Source organism: Jaculus jaculus, chromosome 6 (genome assembly GCF_020740685.1).
Source record: "Jaculus jaculus isolate mJacJac1 chromosome 6, mJacJac1.mat.Y.cur, whole genome shotgun sequence".
In the NCBI taxonomy this organism is placed as follows: domain Eukaryota; kingdom Metazoa; phylum Chordata; class Mammalia; order Rodentia; family Dipodidae; genus Jaculus; species Jaculus jaculus.
In genome coordinates this window covers 84,484,071-84,504,135 of record NC_059107.1, presented here as the reverse complement: position 1 = coordinate 84,504,135, position 20,065 = coordinate 84,484,071, and positions in this window count along the sequence as shown.

Here is a 20,065-nt window from a genome sequence, read left to right as displayed (position 1 = left end):
TCCTTGAGCCATTCTACTGGTGAGACTTTCTACATACTTTTCTATTTGACTTACTCTGTTTCTCATTTCTTGTATTTCTAATTGGTAACTTTCATTATGCCTATTTCCTTACTCATTGTCTTTTAATGACCTCCTTATTTCAGTAAGTTGGTTTACTGTGTTCTCCTTCAGCAGTTAATTTTCTTTGATTCTGTGATTTCTTTGAACAAAGATATAATCTTTTTTTTATGAAATCTTTGTCTAAAACAGTCTCACTGGAGGTCATTTCTGATGTATTTGTAATTTTTGGTGGTATTATATTGTCCTAATTTTTTGTGTTTCTTGTATTAAAATGTAGAGATATTTGCATCTTGAGTTAATTTGATGTTTGTGTTTTCTAATTATCAGCAGTGCTATTAGTCATATATATCTGACTTTATATATCTTCAGTGTAGGAATGTCAGGTTTAGCTCTTATACTCCAAGAGAAATAGCAAAAGTATCCCTAGGTGTTGAGTTTGCCTACTATTCACACATTGTTGTAGACTAGGTGAAGCAAATTACTGGCAAAACCTAAAATTCAACTCAGCAATTTAGACATTCAATCAAAACCAGCACAGAGTATTTATACAAGTATTGAGTATGTGTTGCCCCACACCCTTAATCTTGTCAACCAAGAATTTGAGATTTCTAGTCAGAAATGTGTTCCACATTAGCCTGTAGCCAGTCAGCCTCTGCTCCAAGTAATTACAGGAGAAAAAGACAAAGGCCATAAAAATCAAGAAAAGTCAAAGGCAACAATAGTCAATACCAAAATATAGCTTATTTGAGAAGGGTAAAGCCAACCAAGACTATATCATTCAAATATAACACTTAACCTTTCCTGACATGGAAAGAGAGATTAGAATTTCCAGTGCAGGCCTTTGTATCTGGCTTTGTATAAGTAGGCCCTTTTACCTTGTTATTGTTTGGGATGGCTTCTAATCTCACCATTGTTGAGTGCCTACCTTGTTCTCCCTTTGTGCCCATTCTGGGCAGCTAGGGGTGAATGAGTTCTTTGGAGGTTCATGGCCCTGATGGTTAGGGAATAGGAGATTTTGCAGGGTGCCTTGAGTTGTACCAGAGCTGCTCATCTGGTCCCATTTGCATTCTCCTTCAACAGCTGCTCAGCTGGTCTCTGATGGCTTCCCTTTTCCTTCAGGTTTCTTGATTTTGTGAGGAGGCTGATGTGAGTGGAAAATCCCCTTATCTTGTTTCTGCTCCTGTTGCTTTGCACTGCTGGCCAGACGGGCTTGCAGATCAGGGCTGCTGGCACCTTGGCAGGGTTCTGGACAATTTCCTCCTTTCTGGAAGACCTTGGTCTCTCCTGCTTCTTTGCTGTGGTTGATAATAAATTATACACCTTCATTTTTTAGTAGAAGAGTGTACTTTGCTGTTTTTCTGCTTATTTTCCTCCCAAACTGTTTTGGTGTAGCTAGTATGCCACCATCTTACCTAGAAGTCCTAAATTGTCTCAATGTTATCTTTTTTAAATATTTTATTTTTATTTTTATTTTATTCAATTATTAGAGAGAATGGGTACACCTGTGCCTCTTTCCACTGCAAATGAATTCCAGACACATGTGCCACCATGTGCATCAGTGTACATGGGTTTTGAGGAATCAAATTTAGGTTCTTAGGCCTCATAGGCAAGTGCCTTTACTGCTGAGCTAGCTCTTCACCCCCTATTGTAGTTTTAACTTGAATTTCCCCAATGACTAAGGATGCTGAACAATTTATCATGTTTATTAGCCATATGAACTTTAACTTTTGAGAAGTATCTTTATTCCATTAGCCCATATGATTAATGGATATTTTGGTTTCTTCCTATTTAGTTTTTTTAGATCTTTATATATTTCTATATATTAATCCTACAATAAACAGCTAACAATTCAACATATATGAACATGTTATCTGCAAATAAGGATCTATTGACTTCTTCCTTTCCAACTGTATATCTTGTATTTCCTTCTTAAACACTATTTTGAAAAAGAGTGGAAAACTGGACATTTCTCTCTCATTTCTGATTTTAACTTTACTCATCTTTATGATGCCTCCACCAAGGTTGCAGAGCACTGCAATGGGCAAATAGTATGGAATGAACAGTGTTTTTATAATTTTACAAAAATGTACATGGCTGTATATTGTGGTTTTACTGACAAGATTAGTGTCTTGGACAGTGGTTACTGTTTAAAAATATTATAGACTAGGTAGCTTATAAAAAAGAAATTATTTTTTCATAGTTCTAGATGTTGAAACACCATATCAGGTGCAAAACCAAGATAGAGGAGGCTCTTACTGTTATTTTCACATAGTGAAAAGATGGTGAGAACTTTCTGGGGTCCCATTTATAAGACACCAATCCTTTTTGTGAGGACTCCACTCTCATAGATTATCTAGTTCTCCAAAGCCCTAACTCTTAATATTATGCATTAACAATTTGGATTACAACATATGAATTTAGAAGGAGCAGTCTATATAACACAAAATATTAAATTTGAAAATAAAAGGGTACAGACCAAATGTTGCTGTTAGAAGTGAAGTTATGTGTCTTAGACACAGGAAATTTGAATGATCCTAAACACAAATAAGTAATGAGAATTTGAATGTGATATTTCATGACTACAATAATCATCTACAATAATGGCTTTCCTTCCTAGGAAGGAAAAATCCGGATCATAATTTACACTCCAACATGATGGGGCTTTGAATCAATCACTTTATCTCACAAGGCCTTGTACTTTCCATATTTTAAAAAGTCAGGGCTAGAGTAGATATTTGTTGCTCCCTGTTTAATTCACATTGCATTGTGTTTGGAAAAAAGGGAAAGAAGTATGTCACAATTCATCATGTGAACTGTAAGATAACAAGAATCTATCTGGTTCTTTGAATTGTATAATCATTTCATTTGTTCTCTATTACATTGTATTAGTCTTGAGATTAAGAACTTTTATCAGTGTATGTGAAGTAGAGGAAGAAGTTATATGGTGATAAGTATGATATATGTTTCCACAGCTAGCATTCTTAAGCATTTTTAAGATGGCTTTTTCAAGATAAAACCCCTAAAATTTATGTTTTAATTTCATTTCAAATCTGAAATTCATTAATTTGTAAATATGTATTCAGGGAATTGTACATATCCCTCACAGTGAATTTCAGGAATTTTATTACACTTTTCCCTCCCAAATTCAGCAATCAGTGCTGCCCGGTGCATTCCCTCCATGTATGGCAATCTGTGTCAGGCATCCTCTTGTAGATTTAGATAGTGTTTCCATTTCTCTTATGTACTAGCAAGGACTCCTTACCTAAACTTTACTAAGGCTCCCCCAAACCTTCTCATTGTACTACCCTACCCTTGGCTGCTAATCTAGTTTCAGCAAAAAAATCCAACTAGTCAGGTTAGCAAGTATCTCTCCATCCTTTATAGCTATGCATTTTCCTCATTCCCTATTAAACCACTCTACAAAAAATTCCCCTGCTCCTGATGTATCGACATACTCTTCCTAGAAATCATTTGATCTACTTATCTCTTTTATATTTATCTTGGCTATAGTTCCCAGTTGTCTATTATAATTGGAGTTTAGATTAATTTTATAACAAGTTTCACTTTACTACCACTGTTTGTTCAAAGAAAATTTGTCTTGCTATATGATTTTGAGATAGGGTCCCAGGTATCTCAAGCTGTGTTCAGACTTGCTATGTAGTTAAGAATGAACTTGAACTTCTGATTTTCCTACTTCCCTTTTCCAAGTGCTAAGATAGCAAGGGTTCACCACCACTGCCAGTTTATGCAGTGCTGTGGACAGAAACTAGGGCATTCTGCATGCTAGGAGAGCACTCTACCAAATAAGTGAGCTACAACTCCAGTTCTCCTTGATATTTTTAATAAATGTTCACTTTTTTCCAAAATATATGTTTGTGAAATATTTGGATTACATATAAACTCTGTTTTTACTTTTGGGAAACTGTCAGCCTGTTTTCTAAAATGGCTCTATATTCTGTATTTCCAACAGTAATGAATGAGTGTTCCAGGTTCTCACCATTCTGCCAATGCTTGCTACTAAGTGTCCTTTTTTTAAATTTTAGCCACCATGGTGGGTATGAAGTTGTATACTTTTGACTTACCTAGTGGTTCTTGACACTACTACTTATACATGGTGTTTATTAACCAACCGTATATCTCTTTGGAGAATTGTCAGTTAAAACCTATGGTTATATATATATATATATATATATATATATATATATATATATATATATATATATATGTATATTTAGTATTTATTTATTTTAGAGAGAAAGAATGGCCACACCTGGGCCTTTAGCCACTGTGAACAAACTCCAGATGCATTTGCCACCTTGTGTATCTGGCTTTACATGGGTACTGGGTAATTGAACCTGGGTCCTTAGGCTTTGCAATGCAATCTCTAGCCCACTTAGTTATATTTTTATTGAGTTGTAAATTTTCTTTTATGATTTCCCCTCTCAGATACATCAATGAAATTCTAGCCATAGAGAATGAGTTTAAAAGTGTTTTAGTCTATTTGAGATGCTATAACAAAAATGCCATAGTCTAAGTAATTTATAAACAACAAAATATATTTCTGAGACTTCTGAGTGCTGGGAAGTACAAAGTCAAATTTCTGGAAGACTCAGTGTTGGTCAGTACAGTGTTGGCCTGGCTCATATATAGCTGTCAGAGTCAAACTTTTTTAAGGGTAGGCTTCATCCCACCCTCTGCAGGGCCCTTCTTTTCAGGTGCTCCCCCTATACTGCTGTTGAGGGTTATATCTTTTCATCTACCTTCAAGGAGAAAGGTTTCTGTAGTAACAGTTCATTTTGGATTTAATTTTGTGTTTATTCCCACTCCCCTTCCCCTTCCCCCCTCCAAACCCTTGCACCCCCATTGTCTGGGCCTCATGTACTTACATGCCCATATTACATGTCATGTGGCATACATGTCCAGTATGCCAGCAACTCAAGCTGACCCAGGTTAGGAATTGCAGAGGAGTGAGAACATGCAGTGTTTGTCTTTTTGTGATTGTATATGTTCAATGAGTATTATCTATTCTGTCCATTCATTTTCCTGAAAATTTCATTGTATCTTTTTTCTAATTCTCATTACACTTAAGTACTAAGCTGTCCCTTTCAATGACAATCCATGACAAATAAAACAAAAAAAAATGGTAAGTTGTATAAATTTAAATCTGGAAGGTTATATTTCTTAAGACACTATAGCTATGTAAACTGCACATCTTTTTATAAGAAAAATAAAATACAAGTATTTGGATTGTAAAATAGCTCTGGCATTATATTATGCATATTGATAATATTCTTGAACTAAAATTCTTATCATACTGAAGGAAAAATATTAATTTTATTTGTATTATAAGTAGTGCTATAATGCCTCATAACTCTTTTAGAAGAAGTTAAAAGCAAATTTATTGTGTTATGTCAGTTGGTTATATAAAGATTCTAAAAAAGATGCCAATATAAATATACATGTTGGACAAGAGCCACTTGGAACAAAAGCTCTGTCAAATATTTCATATGCTAAAACTCCATACTGTCCTTTATGTAAGTACTTTTACATTATATTCCTCTGGTTTTTTGGAGCTATACTTTTGATTGAAATGCTTTATCATTTATGAAAACTTGATTATTGAACATTTATAGAACTTATCTGATGATAGATTTTTTTTAAAGTTGATTCAATCATCCCTAACTCTGAAAGAAAAATGAAAAAAAAAAAACAGCAATAGGAAGAATCTTTAAGACTTTTCTGAATCTCAGAGGAGAGGCAAGGAGAACTTATTGCCAGTAGAGGTGTCTGAGTGGCAAGACTAAGGTCACAATGGTCCAAAGGAGGCCAAACCAGCTGCTTCACTTTCCTCTATAAGAGGGTGTCAAGATATCAAATACTTCATTTTTTTTTAAAGGGGGTAAGAATATTTAATATTTTATGAGATATCAATAGTATATTTTGTTTTTCTTTGTTTAAAATGATTCATTTTAAGTTTTTGTACATGTCTGTATTTTTTTATTTATTAGTTTTCTATTCAGCAAATACAGACAGTTTGGTACCATTATTAGGCTCACCCGTGACCTACCCCCTCCCCATTGGCCCCTCCTTGTTGAGGTATATGGGTCGTGCATTGTGGGGTTATCCCACAGTTATCAGTATGATAAATGTCTCTGCATATCATGATCCAACATGTGGCTCTGACATTCTTTCTGCCCCCTCTTCCACAAAATTTCCCTGAGCCATGTTGGGTTCATTTTTGTCTGCTTCAGTGATGAGGTGTTGGGGGCCTCTGAGGCTCTGGCTCTCTGATTTGGTAGGAGTTGATTTTTCTCTGTGTTGGTCCTCCTTCCCCTTTGTGCTGGCATTCAGTTCATCAGGAAAACAGCACCCTTGCTTGTTTTGCCAATTTTCCTTAGTATCAGCTGGGGCCCTTTTGAGGTATGATGGGGTGGCAATCTCCTTAGGATCTGCATATATCTGTATTTTTTTCCTTTAGTTTTTTTTGTTGTTTGTTTGTTTATTTTATTTATTTATTTGAGAGCTATAGACAGAGAGAGAAAGAGGCAGAGAGAGAGAAAATGGCTGGGCCAGGGCCTCCAGCCATTGCAAACAAACTCCAGATGCATGCGCCCCTGTGTCCATCTGGCTAACATGGGTCCTAAGGAAGCAAGCATCAAACCATGGTCCTTAGGCTTCACAGGCAAGTGCTTAACCACTGAGCCAACTCTCCAGCACTATATAAGGCATTTTTAAAAATATAAATTAGTTTTGTGCTCAGCGAATACAATTTGGTACCATTGTTTGACTCATCCATGTCCTACCCCCTCCCCCTGGCCCCTCCTCGTTGAGGTATATGGGTCATGAATTCTGAAGTTAGCCCACAGTTATCAGTACAATAAATGTCTGCATATCATGACCCAACATGTAGCTCTGACATTCTTTTCCCCTACCCTTCCACAAAATCTCTGAGCTATGTTGGGTTCATTTTTGGTCTGCTTTAGTGATGAGGTGTTAGGGGCCTCTGAGTCTCTGGAAATCTGATTTGGTAGGAATTGATTTTTCTCTGTGTTGATCTCCTTTACCCTTGTTCTGGCACCTGGTTCACCAAGAAAACAGCATCCTTGCTTGTTTTGCCAATTGTTCGTAGTTTCAGCTGGGGCCACTTTCAGGTATGATGGGATGGCTTTCTCCTTAGGATCTACATCTATCTGATAAAGAGAAGCAGATTCTCTAGTGGAGAGTAAAGTTAGCACCCAACACATGACATACCCCTTAATTTTTTATAGAAAATTTAACAGGTGGAGGCCCTCTTGTAGCCCATGATTTGTGGTAGCTTGATAATGGAGAGTGGGCTTATGTTTGGATATGGTTCTGACTTTTTTCCTAGTTTCAGCTATGGGTCCCATACCACTGAGGGGATCAGTTAGCCAAATCAAGAGCAGTTGGTTCCCCACCATGGCTGTGTGGCAGTATTGCACTTGTGTGAGCATCACAACAGGTTATTTGCTGCTAAGTAGGTTAGACCATGAGTTTCTTGGACAGATATTGGTCATTTTCCCCCCACCCATGTAGCACCTTCTGGCACTAGATGCGCTGACTGTCTGGGCACTGACTCTCTTCCAGCTTCCAACCATGCCATTCCATTGTACATGTCAGCTGCATATGGTGTCTTCAGCAATATGGTCTTACCACTAACCTTTGGTGGGTCATCAAGTACTCTGACAGAAATCTGTCTTTCTTTTAGGAAACGTTGTAGGTCTGTCTGATCAAAAGGTTATTGTGGATGAAAGCCACATGCTGGTGCTGGGAGTTAGAGGTCAGTTCCCACTAAGTAAAGGAAAAAACAGATAACTAATATAAAAGAATTAGAGAGGAGAGAAAGAGAGAGAGAGAGAGAGGGTGGGAGAGAGAGAGGAGAGAAGCTGTAGAAGACTAAGGGCAATCTTCATCATATCCTCTCCAGTGTCTTGTGGCTCAGGTGTTCCCTCTAAGGGTCTGGTGAAGGTTCAACAATTGGTCTGCCTTTTAGGATGTAGAATTTTATGGTACTATTGCCATTTGAGCCTAGATTTGTTTTCCACCCCTTCCCTAGCCCTCCCCTCCCTCCCCACCCATCCTATTGCCTAGTCCTCGAGATGTTTTCTGGGTATGCAAGGCATCTTGGGTAGATTCAGGTTAGGTATTGTAGATGAGTGAGACTGTGTGGTGATTTTCTTTCTGTGATTGGGTAAGTTTACTGAGAATGATGTGTTCCAGGTTCAACAATTTTTCCTCAAATTTCATTGTGTCATTTTTTTCTTATTGCTGTATAGAATTCCATTGTGTAGTATACACATCTTAGTTATCCATTCTTCTAGTGATGGACACCTGGGTTGATTCCTGGTCTTAGCTATTATGAATTGAGCCACTACAAACATGGTTGAGCAAATCTCTCTGTCCTGTGGTTTAATGGTTTTAGGCTAGATGCCCAGTAAGGGAATAACTGGCTAGAAAAAAGATAGCATCTTCAAAAAATGGTGATGGGCAAACTGGATAACTATATGCAGGAAATTGAAACTTGATCCACACATTTTGCCACACACTACACTTAAGTCCAAATGGATCAAAGACCTCAATATAAGACCAGAAACTTGGCTACTACTGGAAGAAAATATAGGAAGAACTTTCCATGATATAGGAATGGAAAAAGACTTCCTGAACAAAACCCCGGTAGCTCACTATCTTAAACAGTCACTAAACCAATGGGATTACATGAAGTGAAAGAGCTTCTTTACAGACAAACATACAATAAGCAAAGCCAATAGATTACCCACAGAATGGGAGAAAATATTTGCTGATTATCCAACTGACAGAGGCCTAATCTCTAGAATCTACAATGAACTCAAAAACCTAAACAATAAAGAGTCCAACAACCCACTCACAAAATGTGGCAAGGAGCTGAACAGGCAGTCTACAGAGGAAGAAATACAAATGGCAAACGTACACATAAGAAAATGTTCATCATCCCTAATCATCAGGGAAATTAAAACAAGTATGATATTTCACCTTACCCCAGTAAGGATAGCAAACATCAAAAAATCAAATGAAAATAAATGCTGGTGAGGATGTGGAGAATTAGGAACAGTCATTCACTGTTGGTGGGAATGTAAGATGGTATAACCACTTTGGAAAGCAACATGGAGACTCCTGAACAAGCTGACTATAGAGATATTAACAGACCCAGTTATTCCCTTACTGGACATTTACCCATGTCTGTATTTCCTAATTTGCTTTTCATTTGTGAGAAAGATAGAGAGAGGCAGATATAGAGAATGGGAATGCCAGAGCCTCTAGCCACTGCAAACTAACTCCAGAAGCCACCTTGTGCATCTGGCTTTATGTGGGTATTGGAGAATTGAACCTGGATCCTTAAGCTTGGCAGGCAAGAACCTTAACCACTGAGCCATCTATCCAGCCCCAAGTATGTGTTTTTGAGTATGTATCTCCATAACCCCTATGCTCCATTTTCTTCATCCTGATTCTAATTAGTCCCTATAGCTAGTTTTGTTTCTGCGTTCATATCACATGTATACTTGATTCTATTTATCTATATAAAGTTGCAGGACCAGAAATAGAAAGAACATATTTTCTTTCAGAAAATGGCTAATTTTATTTAATATGATCATTTCCAAGTACATCATTTTGCTGAATATGACATAACTTTATTCTTCTTTATGGCTAAAAATATTACATTATGTACATGTATTATATTTGTTTCTTCATCCACCCTACTTTTAGAAACCTAGCTATGTGAATACTGCTGCACTAAACACTGATGTATAAGTATCTCTGTGATCTATTGACTTGGAATTCTTTGGGTAAAGTGCCAAAAGTGGTATAACTGGATCATATGGTGGATCTACGTTAGCATTTTGAGAACCCTCCATAATTATTTTCTTAGTGGCTGGATTGTTTCACATTGCTACCTGTAGCTTATAAGGTTTCCCTCCTGTCCATGTCCTATAGCAGCTGGTGTTTTTGTTTTCTTTATCACTGCCATTCTTTTTTTTAAATTTTTTCGTTCATTTTTATTTATTTATTTGAATGTGAAAGACACACACACACACACGCAGAGAGAGAGAGAAAGATTGAGAGAGAGAGAGAGAGAGAGAGAGAGAGAATGGGCACACCAGGGCCTCCAGCCACTGCTAAAATCTCCAGATGTGTGTGCCCCCTTGTGTATCTGGCTAATGTAGGTCCTGGGGAATGGATCATCAAACAAGGGTCCTTAGGCTTCACAGGCAAGTGCTTAACCATTAAGCCATCTCTCCAGCCCCATCACTGCCATTCTTGCTGCATTAAAATGATATCTTCATTTAAGTTGAATTTGCATTTCTCTGGTGACTAGTGAGGTTCAATATTATTTCATGTATTTGCTTGCCATTTGTATTTTATCTATTGAGAATGGTCTGTTCAATTTTTTTAAAACTTTATTTTTATTTTATTTTAAAAAATTTTTATTAACAACTTCCATGATTATAAAAAATATCCCATGGTAATACCCTCCCTCCCCCCACTTTCCCCTTTGAAACTCCATTCTGCATCATATCCCCTCCCCATCGCAATCAGTCTCTCTTTTATTTTGATGTCATGATCTTTTCTTCCTCTAATGATGGTCTTGTGTTGGTAGTATTGGGCAACTGTGAGGTCATGGATATCCAGGCCATTTTGTGTCTTGTGGTAGCACATTGGAAGGAGTCCTACCTTTCTTTTGGCTCTTACAATCTTTCTGCCACCTCTTCTGCATTAGACCCTGAGCCTTGAGAGGTATGATAAAGGTGTATCACTTTAGTTCAATTTTATTAGGTCATTAAAAAACTTTTTATTGAAAACTTTCATAAATATAGACAATATACCAAGATCATAATCCCCACTTATGACCTCCATTTCCCTTTCCCAACCCCCCTCCACTGAAACCTTCGTCCTTCTAATTAGGCTGTCTTGTATTTTGTGTCACTATTTATGTTTTTCCTCCTATTATGTGATCTTGTGTAGGTAATGCCAGCCACAGGGAGGTCATGAATATTAAGGCCACTTTGTATCTGGAAGACAGCATTGGAGTCAGTCATCCCCTTTCTCTGGCTCTTACATTCGTTCTTCTGCTTCTGCAATGGTCCCTGAGCTTTGAAGGGTGTGATAGAGGTGTATCACTTAGTGCTGAACACTTCACTGTAACTTCAGTAATCACCACCATCTCAAATGATAAGCTTCTCTAACCAAAAGTGAGAGTAGCTTTAATATTTGGACATAAACATAAATGTTTAGCATCTGGTGTGCATAACAGATACATTCATGCAGACAACATTAATAGTTTTCCCCCTTGGCTTATGACCAGCCATAAGCTTTTGACTAGGTTTTCAGTACCAGGCAGGAATTCCTTCTGGTGGAGCAGGACTTCAGTCCAATCAGAGAGCAGTTGTTTTCCCCCATAACAGACATTCCCCTAATGCACCAGCTGGCACATTTGGCCTGGCTGATCAGCTGTAAGGCTTTCAGAGTCCATTGCTGGTTAAGACCATTGAAGACTTCTCTCCCTCAAAGAGCTGCATAGCTCCTTCTAGCATCCTGACTACCAACATGGAGGAGACTTGGAGCTCAGCTCCAGCTTGATTTCTTAGTGATCTACAGCCCAAACATGTGGAGTCTTCAGCAGTGCAGTCTTACTGTCTAGTTCTGGTGTCACCCATTTTCTCAGTTACCTGTAGCCCAAGCATATGGACTCTACAACGGTGGTGTCTTACCATCTAGTTCTGGTGTAGTGTAGCTCTTTGTTTTTGTTGTTCGTTTGGGTTCATTAATTTCTAAATTAGTTTTTTTTGTAGCTCTTTTTATATTCTACATATCAATCCACTATCATATGTATAGAAAGAATATTTTCCCACTGTATTGGCTGCCTGTTCACTTGGTTAACTAGTTCCTTTACTGTACAGAAGCTTTCAACTTCCACAAGGACCAATTTGTCAATTATTGTCCTTATTTTCTGAATGACTAGACTCATATTAAAGCATTTACCTATGCAAATATCTTGAAGTGTTTTCTCTACTTTTTTTTTCTGTAATAGTGTTGATTCTTGTTAAGGTCTTTGGTTAATTGTGAGTTGATCTTTGTACAGGGTGAGACATAGGGATCTTCTTTCAATGGGAATATCCAGTTTTCACAGCACCATTTATTAATGAGGTTGTCTTCTCATATATATTAGCATCTTTGTAACTGTATGGATTAATACTTGGGTCTTCTTTTCTAGTCCACTGATCTATGTTTCATTTTTTTTGTGCTAATACCATGATATGTTGTTACTGTGGGTCTGTTTTATAATGTGAAACCAAATGAGGTGATAGCTTCAACCTTATTATTTTTATTCAGGATTGTTTTGACTATCCAGGACCTTTTAAAACATGAAGTTTATAGCTTCCTTTTTTTTTTGTCTGTGAAGAATGACATTTGAATTTTGATGAGGATTAAATTGAATCTGCAGATTGCTTTTAGTGAAATAGCCATTTTCATAATATTAACTCATCCAAGCTATGAGCAAGAGAGGCCTATCTGCAAGTCTCTTCTTCAATTTATTTCTTCAAAGTTTAAAAGTTTAAATATTGTAGAAGCAGTTGTATTTCTGGATTAGGTTTATTTTGAAGTATTTTTTAAATTTTATTTTGTAATAGTTGTGAAGGGAATTGTATCTTTGATTTATTTATTTTAACTTTAAGCCCCTTTGTCCAAGTATATCTATAATATTTAAATATTTTATTGATAATTTTATACATGTATATAATGTATTTTTATAATATATTTTGAATTTTTTGCATCTTTTTCTGGTTCAGGTATCAAAATAATACTGGCTGTGTAAAAACAATTTGATATTGTTCATTTTCTTCATATTTTCTGAAATAGTTTAAGAAGAATTTATGTTAGTACTTCTTTGAAAAATTTCTTAGTGAGTATGTCTGGACCTTAACTTACTTTAGTTGGGAGATCATTTTTGAAATTTTTTTTGTTTGGTTTTTTGAGGTAGGGTCTTTTTCTAGCCCAGGCTGATCTGGAATTCTATATGTAGTCTCAGGGTGGCCTTGAACTCATGGCAATCTTCCCACCACTGCCTCCTGAGTGCTGGGAGTAAAAGGTACCCAGTACTTAAAACATTTTTACTGAAAATTTTAATACATGAACCTACTGTAACCTATGCCCATCCTCTACCCCTATTCCATGGAACCCCCTCCTCTCTCCAAGTAGTTCTTCTCCTGTTTTTATTTCTGATTCTTTTTGTCCTCCTTTGCTCTCTATGTCCAAATGTTGGTAGGCCCAAAACTGTGCAAGTCATATAGGAGAAAACTGCTTGTGATAGGTCTGAAAAATGGTTTGTCTCATCTTGGTTTAATTTAGTAGGCAATATGTATTTAGAAATTCATTCATTTGATTAAAATTTTCCAGTTTAATACAATGTTAAGTTTTGAGGGTATGTACATCCTAATAAATTGTTGAATTGCATTTGGTGTCTGTTGTAATACCATTTTTTGTCTATAATTTTATTAATTTGAGTCCTCACTCTGTTTCCTTTGATTAGCTTGTCTAAGAATTTAGCAGTCTTCTTAAAAACCAGTTCTTTGTTTCATTAATTTTTATTGCTTTTTCTTGTTGTCATATTAATTTCTGTTCTGATCTCGATTATTTTTTCATCTTGTTCTCGTTTTCTGGAAGTAATAAGTTACATCATTAAGTTATTTATTTGAGATTTCTTTGATTTTTTACTTTTTAATACTTTACTTTTTATTTGAGAGAGACTCAGATAGATAAATAAGAGACTGATAGATAGATAGATGAGAGAGAACGAGGGAGGCATGCCAGTGCCTCCAGCTTCTACAAACTCTAGACACATGTGCCACCTTGTGTATCTGGCTTATGTAGGTCCTGGGGAATCAAAACTGGGTCCCTAGGTTTTGTAGGGAAGTGCCTCTCCAGCTCAATTTTTAATTTAATTAATTAATTTATTTGCACGAACACACATAAATGTGTGTGCATGCATGTGTGCACTAGGTTCTCTTGGCACTGCAAATGAATGTCCATCCAACTTTTACATGGGTGTCTAGAGTTGAACCAAGGCTGGCAGACTTTGCAAACAAGTATTTTTAATCATGGAGCTTTTACTCCAGCAATGACTTCTTTGATTTTTTTAAAACATGTAAATACTTATAGGTATAAACTACCCTCATAGGTTTGCTTTCATTGTATCTCATCAGTTTAGATGTGTTGCATTTTCATATTTATTAAATTCTAGGAATTTTCTATTTCCTTCTTGAATTCCCTCCCATTATCTTTTATAGTAAAAATGTCATTAAGTTGTTTACATCTTGGTAAATTTTTCTTTCTTTTTCAATTATCAAAGGTAATTTCTTCTGAGTACAGAAGTCTGGGTTTGTAGCTATTGTCCTTCAGAGCATGAAGAGCACCATTGCCAAGCAATCCTGACTTTGAAAGTTTCTGTTTAAAAATCAGTTATTCTAGTGGACCTGTCTTTATAAGTGTCCTGTTGTTTCACGCTGGAAGGGGTCTTTCTTTTCTGGTCTTCTCTATTTAGTGTTCTAAATGCCTCCTGAATCTAGATGACCATCTTTTTGTATATTTGGCAGCTTTTGACTATGAGTTTATTGAAAATGTTTTCTATGCCTTTAGCATGAAACTCTTCTTTCTATGCCCATGATAATAATCTAGTCTTTTCATAGTATGTCACAGATCTCACATATTCTGTTCGTGCTTGTCATTAATTTTTATTAGCATTGGCTAAATGCTCCAATATACTTTGTATTCAAGTTCTGATATTCGGTCATCCCATTATCCATTCTGTTATTGACTTTCTTTGGAGAATTTTATTAGATTTACTGCATTTTCATTTCCAGTATTTCAGTTTTTTTTCCCTAAAATATCTATCACTTTATTAAATTCTGTGTTCTGATTCTGTAGTTATTTTATTGAGCATTTTGTTTACTTTTTTTTGTAATTCATTCAGAAGTTTGTTTTTCTTTATTTTTTTAAATATGTTTGCAACTATTGTACTGAGTTCTCTGTGGTATTTCATTCAATTCACTCTCACTGAAGAAACATTGTTGTGTGGTAAGTAAATTTCGGAGGCACTATGTCCCCTTGGGCTTTCGTGTTTCTTGTGTTCACGTATCTAGGGCTAGCTCATTAGTTTAAGCTTTTAGAGTTTAAGTTGTCCTTTTTCTTTCAGTGAAAATACTTTCAATGTTCAAAAGGACTAGGCTATAATCGGATTGCAATGTCATATTCTTCTGTCATACTGATGTTTGGAACATCAAGTTCTTTCCCTGTTCCTTCCAAGAGTCAAATACTGTCATCAACAGCATTAACTTTCAGAGTATAGGCCCTCTATGAAAATACAGTAGTCAAATTTCTAAAAATCATACCCTTAACAGCAGTTGTTTTAGGAAGTAAAGCACTGATGGTACTAATGCAATAATATATGTTACTGTGTGTACGTGTGGAAAGTAAAAGAAAAGCAGAGTAGGATGAGTGATTAGTAGTGGGTTGACAGAGGACAAATAGAAGATGGCAACATACACAGAAAAGGGGATGGTAGGGACAAGGGCATAGGGAAACAAGGCATTTTTGGCTTATGGGCTGAGCAGGTAGAGGTAAAGAAATATAATCAAATAATACAAAACTGTCCTATCTCTCAGGAGACTGTGGTTCAGTGACCTTGCAATTTATACTAACCTATGTTTTTGGAACAGAAATATTAAAATGAAAGAATATGTAGAAAAATAAGAGAAGAAAAATGAACAAAAGAAGGATGGGTCATTGGCTACAGTGTTTGCTGCACAAGCATGAGGACTCGAGTTCAGATCCCCAGAATACAAGTAAATGTCAGGTGTATTTGTACATGTCTACAACCCTAGCATGGGCAAAGTGGAGACCAGCGATCCCCAGGAGTTACTGGCTATCTAGTCCAGACTACTCAGTGAACAAGAGACCTTATTTAAAATATAATGCCAAAAGCAATTAATGTGACACCTGACATCAATCTCTAACCTTCAAATGTTTAAAGGAACACAAAGCAATGTTATCTGGAGAGTTTGTTGGATTCAATCTTAAGTTTCTTGAGGGTTTTCCTTCCCTGGCTCTCAGAAGCCTGTCAAACACCTGGATGTTTGTTTGTGAAGTCTATTTCCAGTAATAGATACTGGTCATGATACTTTATGGTCCCACTCTTACAAATATGTTATTTTAATTTATTTATTATTTGAAAGAGAGGAAGAAGTAGGCAGAGAGAGAGAGAGACAGAGAATGAGAATGCCAGGGCCTTCAGACCCTGCAAATGAACTCCAGATGTGTGTGCCCTTTATCTATCTGGCTTATGTGGGTCCTTGGTAATTGAACCTGGGTCTTTCAGCTTTGCAGACAAGTGGCTTAACCACTAAGCCATCTCTCCAGCTCTATGACCCCACTCTTATCTCCAAGTCTTCCATTGAGGGTTCAGGCTATAGATGCTGGTCCAGTAGGTGGTAGAATCTCAGATGGTGTACTTACCTCTGGCAATCTTTCAGGAGTCTTATGAGTACTTACCTCATCATGTATGATCTTCCCAGACATCTCACCCACTGCTTGGAGTCTTTCTTTAAGTTTTCTTCTATAGATGGGGGAAGAATAGTGAAAGTCCTAGAAGGCTGTTAGATGACACTTGAGAGGAAGGAGAGATGAAGGCCACAGATTCAGCTCTCCTTCCAGTTACATTGTGCTTTCAGAGGAGGAAGACAAATAGAATAAAGAGTGATAAACCAGTAGGTATAGCAGAGTGTATGTGAAACTCAAGGCCAAGTTACTTTGCTGAGGAATTTTGACAATGTCCAAGGACAGAAAGTGAAAGGAGGGCTGGAGAGATGGCTTAGCAGTTAAGTGTTTGCCTGTGAAGCCTAAGGACCCCGGTTTGAGGCTCGATTCCCCAGGACCCATGTTAGCCAGATGTACAAGGGGACACACACATCTGGAGTTTATTTGCAGTGGCTGGAAGCCCTGGTGCGCCCATTCTCCCCCCACCCTCTGTCTCTCCCCCTGTCTTTCTCTCTGTGTCTGTCACTCTCAAATAAATAAATAAAAATAAAAATAAACAAAAAAGTGTGGGGAGTGACATCTGTGAAAAAGATAAGGGGTAATGGAATGAGAATAAATGAGCCGTTTAGTTAACATACTAGAAAAATCACTGAAGCAAAAGAAAAAAATTTAGTGACAGGTTAAAAATATTATGTTGTTAAGATTTATAGCCTACTGAAATACATTTGCTGAAAAATTATTCAAAATTGGAGAGATATTTGTGGAGCCACTTGCAGACATTTGAGTAGATTTTATCATTTTCAGCCAAAACAAAACAAATAATATATAGCCCAAAGTATTTGTCTTCCAAATACAAGTCTTATATAACCACTATTATTTTCCAGTCTTACTGAGCAAGTTTCCATTTATTCCCTGATTCATTTCCATTTCGAGTGGGCATTGAATATAGTACTACGATTATTTGAGTCCAGTTGAAAAGTGAACATCATAGGCTTTCCCTCCACAGTAACAAGCAGGAAGTTCTGGCAACCTGAATGCTGCTATTCAGTCTGTCCAGGAGGGACTCGTGCCAGGGCGTGTCTAACCACAGAGAGAACAGGAGCCTTCCAAAAGCTACAGCAGAGAAGACGGGCTTCTGTCTCTCAGCTTAAAGCAACTTTAATCAACAGGTATTTCAAAGGATCTTGGAGTGATTTATTGAAATGTTTTTTCAAGCAATCTCAAATCAGAAAGTCTGGATCTATTAATGAAATATGCAACAGAGTGCAAGGAAAACTTTTTGGTCCAACATCTTTTTAAAACTACCTAGTAATCAAAACCCAAATAATGTCTACCTCAAATCTATTGGTATTAATTGAAAACTAGATTCTTTCCTGCTTATGTGGGTACATAGCACAGGTCATTTCTGGAGCCAGGGAAGGCTGTAGCCATAAGGACATGTATGAAATTCAAATCCTGTGTATAATAACTAGATTATATGTGTTATCTCATACCTCTACCACTCATTTCTCCACTTGTAAAAATAAAAACAATAAAATCTACTTGATGAAGTTGTGTGGATTAAAGGATAAATATATGGAGTTTTAGCACATAGGTTTGGTACCTACTCAGTGAATACTGTTAATTTTTAAATTAATTTGCTACCTACATACTTCTTGCCATGTAAGGCATGATACAATGAGTGAAATTATAGTTGACTTTATTTTATATGTTTAAATTTTACCCAATTTTGCATAATAACAACCTATAAATTACCCCCCTTTATCTTTATCATTATGCCAGCCAATACTTCTAAGGCATTTACTCAATAGTAGGTCTGAGGTGTGTTTGGGTCCTAAAAATGTGGTTCAAGGAGTTGATTTCCCAATACTCTGCGGAAGATATTTGGATGAAAGCTCTTAAGGGCTGGGTGGCCTCTAGGGTCCTCCCTGACTGCCCTCATACTCCCTCTCTTTTCCAGTAGTCCTAGCATTCCTACTGCATACCTTCCTGCAGAAATACAGAAACGTGTTCCCTAGCATGAACACACTATTTGTTTTATGGGTTCCTTGCTCAAGGTGTCTGTAGATAAAGTGATCGCTTCCTAAATATTACTGAAGGTTTAACCCAAGCATCATAGTCTCTTCAGTTCATCTCTTCTCCCTTTTCCATGACCACTCACTAACATAGGTTTGCCAAATGTTCTTGCACTGTACTGTAGCAAGAGTTATGACATCCATGATTTTTAGAACAAGAATGTCTCCAATTTTGGACTCTAACTGCCATTTCATTGTAACCCTCTGTTTTCCGGAGTGACCCAGCCACCCCTGCCAATGATCATATTTCTGGAGTGATCCAGACCACCCATCCCCATTATCACTTTCCTGGAATGAATGGTCCAAACCACCTGTCAGAATATCACTTTCCTATAGTGGCCCAAGCCCTGAGGTAAGGTGGCTCACCCAGCAATCAAAGAATTCCAATGGCTGCAACACCCCACAGGTATTCCCTAGTTAGTAAGGGAAGTTTCTTCTGGCCTGTGTGGTCAGATCCCTTCTCAGACTTTTCCCAAATAAAGCCTGCCTCTGCTTTTGAGCCAAGTCTTTTCTTTCATTTGTTTCCTGCTTTTCTGAACAATAACTCTTTAGACAAATCCATCCCTGAACTTAAAAAAATTTTTTTTTGTTTATTTTTATTTATTTATTTGAGAGTAACAGACAGAGAGAGAGAGAGAGAGAATGGGAGCGCCAGTGCCTACAGCCACTGCAAATGAACTCCTGATGCATGTGCCCCTTTGTGCATCTGACTTATGTGTATCCTGGGGAATTGAGCCCCAAACGGGTCTTAGGCTTCATAGGCAGGCACTTAACCACTAAGGCATCTCTCCAGCCCCATCTCTGAACATTTTGATTATACAATGTCTGCCTCCTAGTAGGGCTCACACAAAAAGTTCAGCAGATTAATGAATGGATTGATGACCTCATCTTAAAAATAATGCAGCGGAAAGTTAGGGAAAAATGAGACACCCCTGACTTTGAATTAAAATTTGCATATAGTCAGATGCAGTGGCACACACCTTTAATCCCATCACTCAGGAGGCAGAGGTAGGAGGATCACTATGAGTTCACCCTGAGACTACATAGTGTATTCTAGGACAACCTGGGCTACAGTGAGACGCTATCTCAAAAAAAAAAAAAAAAAAAAAAAAAGAGAAGAAAAGAAAAGAAAAGAAAGAAAGAAGAAAAACAACCTACATTTATCAGATAATCCAGCATTGCCACTTCCCAGAGAATTCTGGACCACGACAACCCATCACCCTACTTTTCAACAGTGAAGGTTGAAGTAACAGCATGCATGCCTGCTTGCCATAAGTCAAGAATCTGGATTTGAATTAAATCTCACATCTCTATCACCTCATGTGAACTCCAAACTTCTATGGTGC